Raw genomic sequence first — 10,396 nt, 5'->3', positions numbered from 1 at the left:
ATGAGTGCAATTGTGCGGTAGTTTGGGCATTCTTTGGCATTGCCTTTCTTTGGGATTGGAATGAAAACTGACCTTTTCCAGTCCTGTGGCCACTGCTGAGTTTTCCAAATTTGCTGGCATATTAAGTGCAGCACTTTCACAGAATCATCTTTTAGGACTTCAAATAGCTCAACTGGAATTCCATCACCTCCACTAGCTTTGTTCATAGTGATGCTTCCTAAGGCCCACTTGACTTCACATTCCAGGATGTCTGCCTCTAGGTGAGTGATCACACCATTATCACACCATTATCTGGGTCAAGGAGATCTTTTTTTACAGTTCTGTGTATTCTTGCCACCTCTTCTTAATATCTTCTGCTTCTGTTAGGTCCATATTATTTCTGTCCTTTATTGAGCCCATCTTTGCGTGAAATGTTCCCTTGGTATCTCTAATTTTCTTGAAGAGATCTCTAGTCTTTCCCATTCTATTGTTTTCCTCTATTTCTTTGCATTGATCACTGAGGAAGGCTTTCTTATCTCTTCTTGCTATTCTTTGGAACTCTGTATTCAAATGGGTATATCTTTCCTTTTCTCCTTTGCTTTTCACTTCCCTTCTTTTCACAGCTATTTGTAAGGCCTCCTCAGACAGCCATTTTGCTTTTTTGCATTTCTTTTTATTGGGGATGGTCTTGATTCCTGTCTCCTGTACAATGTCATGAACCTCCATCCATAGTTCATCAGGCACTCTGTCTATCAGATCTAGTCCTTTAAATCTACTTCTCACTTCCACTGTATAATCATAAGGGATTTGATTTAGGTCATACCTGAATGCTCTAGTGGTTTTCCCTACTTTCTTCAATTTAAGTATGAATTTGGCAATAAGGAGTTCATGATCTGAGCCACAGTCAGTGCACGGTCTTCTTTTTGCTGACTGTATAGAGCTTCTCCATCTTTGGCTGCAAAGAATATAATGAATCTGATTTCGGTGTTGACCATCTGGTGATGTCCATGTGTAGAGTCTTCTCTTGTGTTGTTGGAAGAGGGTGTTTGCTATGCCCAGTGTTACAATAACACAAAAGACACAACTACAACTAATAAACTATATCATTACAACACAAACTAAAAAGACATAAAAACTGCTGTGGAGTTCAAAGCGGGTGGGGGCCAGAAAATGCTTCCTGGAGGAGTGTGTGCAATGGGCTTTGAGAGGTGGACAGGACGGGGCTGATGCTGTAGGGCGGATGTGAAAGGAAAGAGGGGCCTCCTCTCCCCAGCTAATCCCAATCCACTCAGTGCCTGGATCCAGCCTTGACCACCTCACCATCCCCTTTGTACAGTTTTCCATCTCTCACCTTTCCTTTATCCCTGCATCTCCAGTGCCTAACCCAAGGCCACACGTGGAGAACGTGCCTAGTGAATATCTGTTGAGTTCAACAGTGTCCTGTCTGGTCTCCTAATTCCAGTCTCTACTTTCTCAAATCCATCCATAGCTAAACTTCATGGCCAACCCCGCCCACAATGAAATCTTCTTGGAGACTTTCCTAGCCCATAGTTCCTGGAAATCTCCATGCGAACCCCCAGTAATTACACATACACACACACACACACACACACACACACACACACACACACAAGGTCACAAAGCAAGCCACAGCTGACATGACCCCAGGCTGGCTGTTCACTGGCTGAGCTCAATCCACCAGATTCTCTTAGGAGAGTGGAAGACAGCCAGTGGTAGGCCCTGTAGCCCCACAGCCCTGGGATCCCAGTGGGGCTGTGCCAGGATGAGGGAATGGGCATCAGCAGGCCCAGAGAGGTGGAGGAAGCTGGTGTTTTTATTAAAAACCTTTTATTATGTACATTATCAAAACAAGTAAGAATGCATAATAACCCATCACCAACTTCAATAGTTCTCAATTATTGGCCAATATTACTTCATCTATACCCTCACCTACATCCACAGGTGGATTTTTCCAATCAAATCCCAGGCATTATATCATTTCATCTCTCTCTCTCTCTCCCTCTCTCTCTCTCTATATATATGTATGTATATATGTATATATGTATGTGTGTGGGTATATATGTATATATTTAAGTGCAGAAAAACTAGGACTTTAAAGTATATGACAATGGCTTCAGAGTATATAACAATACTTCAGGGTATATAACAATACTACTATGACACATATAAAAATTAGTGATAACTCCTTAATATAATCAAATATCCAGTCAATGTACATGTTTCTCTGGCCCGTGTATACTCTGAATTGGGATCCTTTACTTGAACTGGGATCCATGTTAGAGTCTTACACTGAACTGATGAAATGGTTACATCTCTTAACCTATAGAATCTATAGATTCTCCTTCCATCTCTTTTCTTTTCATGAAATTATTTATTCAGAAACCCAGGCTTCCTACAACAGAGTTTCCTATAGTTTCATTATATCCCCAGAATATCATTTAACATATTCGTCTGCTTCCTGTATTTTCTTTCAATGAGTAGTTAGGACAAGAGGCTTGATTAGATTCCTGTTTAATTTACGTATGTATGTATGTATTTTTGACTGTGCTGGGTCTTCGTTGCTGCTCAGACTTGTTATATAGTTGCAGTGACTGGGGGCTGCTCTTCACTGCAGTCCATGGGTTTCTCACTGTAGTGTCTTCCCTTGTCGTGTGGCACAGGCTTTAGGGTGTGGGAGTTTCAGTAGTTGCGGCACATGGGCTCAGTGGTTGTGAGTCACAAACTGTGGAGCAGAGGTTCAGCAGTTGTGGCACACAGGCTCAGCAGCTGTTCAGCATGTGGGGTCTTTCTGCATCAGAGACTGAACCCATGTCTTCTGCATTGGCAGGTGGACTCTACCACCAGGGAAGCTAGCTAGCTTCCTTCCTTTCTTTCATTATGGCTACGCTGGGTTTTGTTGCTGCACTCGGGCTTTCTCTAGCGAGGTGAGTGGGGGCTGCTCTTTGTCGCAGTGCACAGGCTTCTCACTGCAGTGGCTTCCCCTGACGCAGAGCACAGGCTCTAGGTGCACGGGCTTCGGTAGTTGCAGCACTTGGGGCAGTAGTTGTGGCACATGGGCTCAGCTGCTCCGTGGCATGTGGAATCTTCCTGGACCAGGAATTGAACCAGTGTCCCCTGCATTGGCAGATGGACTCCTATCCCCTGTATCACCAGAGAAGTTCTGTTTTATTTTTTTACCTGTTTCATAGGTGTGGGGGTACTGTGTACTTCCATAGTAGGAAGGACAAAATAATCTTTTCCTTCTCTCCTCCTTTTCCTTTCTCCCTCCCCTTTCTCTCTCTCTCTCTCTTTCTCTCCCTCTTTCTCTATTTAGATGATATTATCAGCCACTGACGACCCATATTCATTTATTAGGGATTACAGAATGACATTCCAAACCTATCATTCCTTCAATAGCTGGAAAACTTTTACAGAAACTTCTTCTTTTCAGCTATTTGGTTACCATAGAGTACACTTTGGAGGGGCACTTATTTTCCTCCATTAATTTACAAAATAATGAGGTGATTTCTTGGCATCCTCCAAAAGTAACCAATGAAGAAATATTTTTAAAACATCACTATGAATCATGGATTTAAACATTTTTAATGCATTTCAGTCCATTCCATCTTGGCCTAGTGAATGCTTACGTAGCTTGGTTTCTGAGTCCTTTTGACACAGTCATAGACAGCAGTCTTTGTTGTTCCAAGCTTTTCCTGCCCTCAACCTAGAATCAATTATGTCTCCAAGGGACCTTGGTTTCTTTTAGTAGAAAATAATAATTCAAGATCACTGTCTAATGCTTATCGCAGTATTGTTACACTAGCCAAGATGTGGAAATGACCTAAACGTCCATTGATCGATGAATGGATGAAAAAGAAGTGGTACATATACACGATGGAATATTATTCAGCCATGATAAAGGGTGAAATTTTGAGATTTGTGACAACATGGACAGATCTGGAGGGTATTATGCAAAATGAAATGTCAGACAGAGAAAGCCAAGTACATGATCTTACTTATAATGTGGAATCTAAAAATGAAAACAAAAATTTAAAAAGCTCATAGGTTCAGAGAACAGATCTGTAGTTGCCAGAGAAAGGAGTTGAGGGTGGGCAAAACGGGTGAAGGGGATCAAAAGTTACAACATAGATAAGTCATGGGAAAGCAATCTATAGCACAGTGACAATAGTCACTAATAATAATCATAATTGTTGTTGTCGTTTACTAGCTAAGTAGTGTCCGACTCTTTGTGACCCCATGGACTGTAGCCCCGGCTCCTGTGTCCATGGGATCTTCCAGGCAAGAATACTAGAGTGGGTTGCCGTTTCTTTCTCCAAGGGATCTTCCTGACCCAGGGGTCAAACTCAAGTCTCCTGGTTGGCAGGCAGATTCTTTACCACTGAGCCACTTGGGAAGCACACAGTCAATAATACTGTATTACATATAGGAAAGTAACTAAAAGAGTAAATCTTAAAAGTTCTCATTACAAGAAAAAAAGTTTTATAATCATGTATGGTGACAAATGTTAAACAGAGCTGTTTCAGTGGTCATTTTGCAATACTGAAACATTCCTTTGTATACCTAAAACTAATAAAATATTATATGTAATTATACCTCAATTTCAAAAAAAAAAGGTAAAACATTTTGAAAAAATCACAGTCTAGGCATTAAGAGCATTCCCTTTATTCTTAAAATAGTTTGAAAGCATTTCCTGCCTTCTACATAAATAGACTTTAACTAGACTTCTCAATGCTTCCAGGAAAATAAATCACAAATAAATAAACCTAATCACAAAAATCTGATTTAAAATCTCCCCTTGTTTTAGACAGTGATGCCAAGACAATTCAATAGGTGAAAATAGCTTTTTCAACAAATTGTGCTGGGACCATTGGATATGTACATGCAAAAGAATTTAGTTGGATCCCTACCTCAAACCATGCATTAAAGTTAACTCAAGATGAATCAAAGACCTAAATGTAAGAGCAAAAACTATAAAAGTCTTAGAAGAAAACCTAGGTGTAAATCATTATAATCTTGGGTTAAGTGATTGTTTTTGGATGTGACAGCAAAAGCACAAGACACAAAAGCAAACTGAGGTAAATAAGGCATCATCAAAATTAAAACATTTGTGCTTTAAAGAACACCCATCAAGAAGAGAGTGAAAAATAGTGCACAAAAATTTTTGCAAATGATATATCTAATAAGTCTAGTATGCAAAATATATAAAGAATTCTTACAACTCAACAAAAAGGCAACCCAAATTTAAAAACTGGCAAAGTCATGTCTCCAAAGAAGACATGCAAATAGCCAATAAGCACATGAAAATATGCTCAGCATCGTCAGTCACCAAAGAACTGTAAACCAGCACTATTTACAATAGCCAAGACACTGCGTTGTACATCTATCTAAAACTAACACAGTATTGTAAATCAAGTATACTTCATTTAGAAAAAAGAACTGCAAACCAAATTATAACACATGACTTCATACCTCCTAATATGAAAAGACCCTGATGCTGGGGAAGATTGAGGGCAGGAGGAAAAGGGGACAACGGAGGATAAGATGGCTGGATGGCATCACCGACTCAATGGACATTGGTTTGGGTGGACTCCAGGAGTTGGTGATGGACAGGGAGGCCTGGCGTGCTGCAGTTCATGGGGTCTCAAAGAGTCGGACATGACTGAGCGACTGAACTGAGAATATGACTATAATAGAACCAACAGATACTAACAAGAATTGCTGAGGATGTGAAGAAATTGGAAATCTACATAGATGATGGGTAGTTCTCTAAAATAGTAAACTTAGAGTGTCATATAACCCAACTATTCTATTTCTAGGTATATATCTAACAGAAATGAAAACATATACCCACAGAAAAACTTGTACATGAATGTTCATCGTAGCATTATCTATTATAGCCCCCAAAATGGAACAAACCTGAACATACATCAACTGACAAATGAATAAATAAAACTTGACATATCTATATAGTATAATAGTATTCACCAATGTAAAGCAGTATTAATATATGCCATAACATAGATGAACCTTGGAAACACTATGTTAAATGAAAGAAGCCAGATATGAAAGGTCACACATTGTACAAGTCCATATGCATGAACTGTACAGACAGTCAAGTCTACCAAGACAGGAGGTAAATTAATGGTTGCTTAGGGCTGGGGGGATTTGGAGGCAATGGAGAGTGACCGCTAATGGGCATGAGGCTCTTTTTGGAGTGATAAAAACGTTCTAAAATTGATATCACTGATGCTCACACAACTCTGAAAACATTAAAAAATCACTGAATTGTCTGGACTTCCCTGGTGGTCCAGTAGTCAGGAATCCGCCTGCCAGTGCAGGGGACGTGGATTCGACCCCCGATCCAAAAAGATCTCATGTGCTGTGGGGCAACCAAGCCCATGTGCCACAACTACTGAAACCCACGTACCCTAGAACCTGTGCTCCGCAGCAAGAGAAGTCACCACAGTGACAAGCCTTCGTACTGCAGTGAAGAGTAACACCGCCCTGATGCAACTAAAGAAAGCCCACACGCAGCAACAAAGATCCCGCACAGCCAAAAATGGAATCCGTATAGTGGAATTTGTTGTTGTTCAGTTACTCAATAAACAAATAATCAATAAATCATCGATAAATAGTAATAAATCAATAATTTTTAAAAGCCATTAAATTGTAAGCATCAAGTGAATGAACACTACATCTCAATAAAGCTCTCATATATGTATATATATTATATATATACACACACATATATATACACATACATACAAACATACAGTTTTAAAATCCCCCCCCGGTAATCTGATGCCTCCAGAACTTGAGGCAACATTCATCTGTTTATTTAATACATATTTACTGGGCATCTACTGTTCAATCATTTATTTACACAACAATATATATTGACCACCCATCCTGTGCTAGGCACTGTTCTCTACACATAGGATCCAGCAAAACATGCAAAAAAAAATCTAGCCTTTGAACTGCTTAGATCCTCATGGATGAAAACAGGCAATAGAGAAAATGAATAAATAGGAGGATTTTGTACAGTGTGATACATTAAAAGTAATTGACACTAGGGAGAAAAATAAAGCAAGGAAGAGAGATGGTCAGCAGGGGAACAGAAAGGAGGGGCTGCAGTTGTAAGCAAGGTGGGCAGGGAAAACCTCACCGAGAAGGTGACATCTGAACAAAGATCTGAAGGAGGTAGGGGAATGAACCATGCAGACTGCTGGAGGAAGACTCTAGGCCAGGAGAATAGCAAGTGCTGAAGTCCTGAGGTGGACAAGCCCAGTGTGTTCGAGGAGTATCTAGGCAGCAGAGCCAGTGAGAAGGAAAGGACAGGACACGAAGTTAGAGAAGTAAGACGAGAGACAAGCTCTGGTATTCCACTGAGGTGGGGCAGAGTGGTGTGTGTCCATCTGAAAATAGCAGAAATCATTCAGGATGTTGGCTCCACATGGTGCGTGTGCAACCTGCCGAGTTTTAAGATAAGGCTACAATCTGATGTACTTACTGGAGCTGACACACAGCAGTGGTGAGAGAATTTCTAAAGAATCTGGAGACCCAGGTGATAAACATAGCTCTTATTAAAAACTAAGTTACAGCAATTTGTAATTTAATAAATTATATTAAACACAAAAGTGTTAAATACTCACGCATTCCCAATTATTTTGCTACATCTAACTACTACCTAGGCTATTCTGGTTATTTACATCTACTGTATCTGTATGGTGAAAACACTATAAAAGGCCTGCTCTCCCTTTCTATTTCCAAATCTGCATCACTCTCAGCAGTGTCGTGTCGGTAATTTGAAATGTGCCACAGTAGGAATATTTATACCACAGAAATTGGCAAATGCTACAGATTGGGGTTTTATTTCTTGTCTTGTTATCTAGATCTAAGAAAGTGAAGGAGAAAGGGTTAATAGTGCCGCCTTCACTTAAAAGTGTGTCACCTTTGGGATCCATTACATTGCAAATAGAACAAAAAAATGAGGAAATATTTTCCCAGGATTCTAAAACTCTTACCCAATTCGGCAAAAAAAAGTCACTCATATCCTTGATGAAGTGGATGAACTAGTGAAATTCTGACAAATGTGTTTGTTGCTTCACTTTAACCCTGACAATATCAACAAATATCCATATCTTAGGGCTTCCCCTGTGGCTCTTAGGGCTTCCCCCTGTGGCTCAGCTGGTTAAGAATCTGCCTGCAATGCAAGAGACCCAGGTTTAATCCCTGGGTCAGGAAGATCCCCTGGAGAAGGGAATGGCAACCCACTCCAGTATTCTTGCCTGGAGAAGAGAAGCCTGGGGGGCTACAGTCCATGGAATCACAAAGAGCTGGACACGACTGAGTGACTGTCACTTCCATAGCTTAAGATACTCGTTCACTGGCTCTGGGAACTTGGAGCCCCGGGGTCCTGAACTGGACAACAGGGATGACACCACAGGGATGTTCCAACAGTGAGCTCGGGGAAGCCCAGGGTCTGACACAACTGGCTGCGTAAACAAGGGCCCCAGCGAGGAGTCTGGTCTGGGCCTGGCCTCCTCCCTGATCCAAGCTGGGCACCGCCTTCCAGTCCACACCTCCTCCTCGTAAATATTCTCTCTCTCTCTCACACACACACATACACACACACAGCAATTTTCTTCCCTAATCGCCTCCCACAGCAGCCAGCACATGCTCTATATGACTCAGCATTCTGAACCTAAAGTTGCTTTTCTGCTCTTGTCCCCTGGAGTTTCAGCTGGTTCCTGCAGGAGGCCAGCTGCCCTGAGAGAGCTGGATTATGTCTCTTTTTTTTATCTCTTTTTTTAAACTTGGGGGTGGGGGGAAGGGTACTCAGAGTGTTCTTTTTGATTTGACAGAATAAACTTTGGTAGATAAATACAGGGAAAGAGTCCTTGTGAGAGTCTTCATTCCTAAATATAGCTACATGGTGAATCAAACAGCTCACAATGTAACTAAGAAGGCCTGATGTGTCTCTGGGGTTCCTTCAGCCATGGCCCAGCAGAGGCCTTGATGACAAGTACTGGCCCTCTGTGGGCATGCAGGAGGACGTTCTGGGAACCAGGAGATCAAGTGGCCCTCCCTACTGTGCTGTGTCGGGCTGCTCTGCTTGCAAGGAATGGAGACCTCCTGAGTCTTTAAGTGACAGGCATTTACTGTCACAACAGTCACAGCCCCCTCAGCCGGCACGGGTGCTAGACAGGCTCCAAGGACTGTACCTCTGCTCCAACCCTTCACCACCTGCCCTGGGCCCTGGCAGGCTGACCTCTGGGTTTTGTATCCTCATAACTGCCTTGTCCTTTGAACTCCAGTTGAACTGGCCGTTGTGGGGGCAGGAGATCAGAGTCGGGGTGAGGGTTGGGGTTTAGTTCAGAAACAAAAAGACCCTCCAGGGCTCTCTGGGGATCCTTCACTGTCTCATAGGTCCTGGTACGGCCACATCATTGGGACTCAACCACCATCTCCCTGCTCATCCTTCCATCAGCAACGCTGCTTCCCTCTGCTCGCCTTGTCTCGTCCTCACTGCTTCTGTCTGCTGCCATCTCTGTGTGTCTTTTAATTTCAAGTCCCCAAGATGGGGTCCGCTTGATGGGGCAGCTACCAGTCACCCTGCCCCACTGTAAAGTCACTGGCCTGTCCCTGAGCCAGGAGCAGCATGGTGACCACAGCGGGATGGGCTCAGCATAAAGACCCCCACAGCAGGACTGCTTCCAAACAAAGAAAAGAGAAACACACATCAGCAGCAGATTGCACAGCATGCTCCTGGGCCTGTCAGCTGTTCCAGAGATTGGCCGTGGGGCAAGATGGCCTGGGTGAGGCGAGACTCAGCTGCCCAGAGCTCCTGTACCGAGAGAGTCAGACTGAGGCCTGTGCCGAGGCCAAGCCTGCCAGCACCCACACCTGGTTAGCAGCCACAGCCCAGCAAAGGCCACTTAGGGCCCTCCCTGACCTTGTGGGCATGTGCACATTCCGGACGCCCTCCACTCCAGTCTCCCTCAACTTTCCCGTCCCCAAACAGACCATGTTCACCACCCTACTTCTCTGCCTGCACCACTCCCTCGGCCATCTTATATACAAAAACATCTTGTTATAAAAACATCTTGTATACAAAAACAAAACAGAACGTCTTCCACCACTGTCTCCCAGCAAATTCCTTCCTTAAAAAGACATCCTGGAGAAAACCTCAGATGCCCCAAACCAGACCAGTTATTCTGTTGCCTCAGGAGCAAGCCTGGGCCTGATTCCTTTTTGTACTGGGGGCTCTTCTCTAGACAAGGAACATTCTAGATGTTCCCTATGTGAATATTAAAGAAATGAAGAGACAAGAGCAAGTAACATGATCAGAAAATAGAACGGGACTGTCATTCCTGCCAGCAAGTGAAGCATTAGA

This window comes from Bison bison, unplaced genomic scaffold (genome assembly GCF_000754665.1).
Source record: "Bison bison bison isolate TAMUID 2011002044 unplaced genomic scaffold, Bison_UMD1.0 scf7180017864042, whole genome shotgun sequence".
NCBI classification, from domain to species: Eukaryota; Metazoa; Chordata; class Mammalia; order Artiodactyla; family Bovidae; genus Bison; species Bison bison.
The sequence above is the reverse complement of the archived record's forward strand: the minus strand, read 5'-3'. Positions refer to the sequence as shown.